Source organism: Pygocentrus nattereri, unplaced genomic scaffold (genome assembly GCF_015220715.1).
Source record: "Pygocentrus nattereri isolate fPygNat1 unplaced genomic scaffold, fPygNat1.pri scaffold_94_arrow_ctg1, whole genome shotgun sequence".
Classification (NCBI taxonomy): domain Eukaryota; kingdom Metazoa; phylum Chordata; class Actinopteri; order Characiformes; family Serrasalmidae; genus Pygocentrus; species Pygocentrus nattereri.
The window spans coordinates 49,635-51,925 of record NW_023618306.1 but is presented as its reverse complement, the minus strand read 5'-3'; positions in this window follow the sequence as shown (position 1 = coordinate 51,925).

The window sequence follows — 2,291 nt, the reverse complement described above, 5'->3', positions numbered from 1 at the left end:
GGACTCAGAAATTGCACTATGTTCCCCACCTCGGGGAAATGACTAAGTTTTTATGGTCTCCCAGTGGGACTCAGAAATTGCACTATGTTCCCCACCTCGGGGAAATTGACTAAGTTTTTATGGTCTCCCAGGGCGCGGAGCTCCAAAATTTTTCTAAGTCCCACACCTACGAATTTTGACTAAGTTTTTATGGTCTCCCAGGGCCCGGAGCTCAGAAATTTTTCTAAGTCCCACACCTACGAATTTTGGCTAAGTTTTTATGGTCTCCCAGGGCGCGGAGCTCCAAAATTTTTCTAAGTCCCACACCTACGAATTTTGGCTAAGTTTTTATGGTCTCCCAGGGCGCGGAGCTCCAAAATTTTTCTAAGTCCCACACCTACGAATTTTGGCTAAGTTTTTATGGTCTCCCAGGGCGATTCGGAAATTGCACTATGTTCCCCACTCCCGTATTTTGACTAAGTTTTTATGGTCTCCCAGGGCGATTCGGAAATTGCACTATGTTCCCCACTAATAGATTTCGACTAAGTTTTTATGGTCTCCCAGGGCGCGGAACACTGAAATTTTTCGAAGTCCACGTTTTTAACCGCCATCGGTCATTGGTACACCCAGAAGAAACAAAGCCCCGGGAGCTCGGAACATGCAGAGAACCGGGGGAATTTTGAAAGACCCAGCGCACGGAACTCAGAATCATCCAGAGATCCGGGGAAATTCTAAAGACCCAGCGCATGGAACTCAGAACATCCAGAGACCCGGAGAAATTCTAAAGACCCAGCGCACGGAACTCAGAACATCCAGAGACCCAGAGAAATTCAAAAGACCCAGCGGGCGGAGCTCAGAACATCCAGAGACCCAGAGAAATTCAAAAGACCCAGCGTGCGGAGCTCAGAACATCCAGAGACCCAGAGAAATTCAAAAGACCCAGCGTGCGGAGCTCAGAACATCCAGAGACCCAGAGAAATTCTAAAGACCCAGCGTGCGGAGCTCAGAACATCCAGAGACCCAGAGAAATTCTAAAGACCCAGCGTGCGGAGCTCAGAACATCCAGAGACCCAGAGAAATTCTAAAGACCCAGCGTGCGGAGCTCAGAACATCCAGAGACCCAGAGAAATTCTAAAGACCCAGCGTGCGGAGCTCAGAACATCCAGAGACCCAGAGAAATTCTAAAGACCCAGCGTGCGGAGCTCAGAACATCCAGAGACCCAGAGAAATTCTAAAGACCCAGCGTGCGGAGCTCAGAACATCCAGAGACCCAGAGAAATTCTAAAGACCCAGCGTGCGGAGCTCAGAACATCCAGAGACCCAGAGAAATTCTAAAGACCCAGCGTGCGGAGCTCAGAACATCCAGAGATCCGGGGAAATTCAAAAGACCCAGCGTACGGAACTCTGAACACATCCAGAGACCCGGGGAAACTCTAAAGACCCAGCGCGCGGAACTCAGAATCATCCAGAGACCCGGGGAAATTCTAAAGACCCATCACATGGAACTCAGAACATCCAGAGACCCAGGGAAATTCAAAAGACCCAGCGCACGGAACTCAGAACATCCAGAGACCCGGGGAAACTCTAAAGACCCAGCGCACGGAACTCAGAATCATCCAGAGACCCGGAGAAATTCTAAAGACCCATCACATGGAACTCAGAACATCCAGAGACCCAGGGAAATTCTAAAGACCCAGCGCACGGAACTCAGAATCATCCAGAGACCCGGAGAAATTCTAAAGACCCAGCGCACGGAACTCAGAACATCCAGAGACCCGGAGATATTCTAAAGACCCATCGCATGGAACTCAGAACATCCAGAGATCCGGGGAAATTCTTAAGACCCAGCGTACGGAACTCAGAACACATCCAGAGACCCGGGGACCATTCGGTATTTTTGCGGAAACAACGAAGCTAAGCCGTCGCCACCCTAACCCTAATTAGGGACTTGAACAGGGGGCTCCGCGGCCCTAAGGCCTTGTGAAATGTGTGATTTTAATTTTCCACGGAGCTCCGGACCTCCCAAGCTCACACGATCTCTAAAATCGTCCGGTTCCATCCACGGATCTGCGCTCTCCGCTCAGAATCTCGATTTACGGAGCTAAGCCGACACGCCCCCAATAAGCCAATTTAGGGACCCAGCCCACTGACAGCTGCATCAAATTATCTGCGTTCAAAGCTACTTAAACCCCGGATATTAACAGCTTCATGAATCACTCGCAAGCCGGCGACATGGGAAAGTGTAGGATCTGCGGGGTCAGCGAACGGGCCATGAAATCTCATTTGATTCAGACGCACCAAGTCAAGAACCG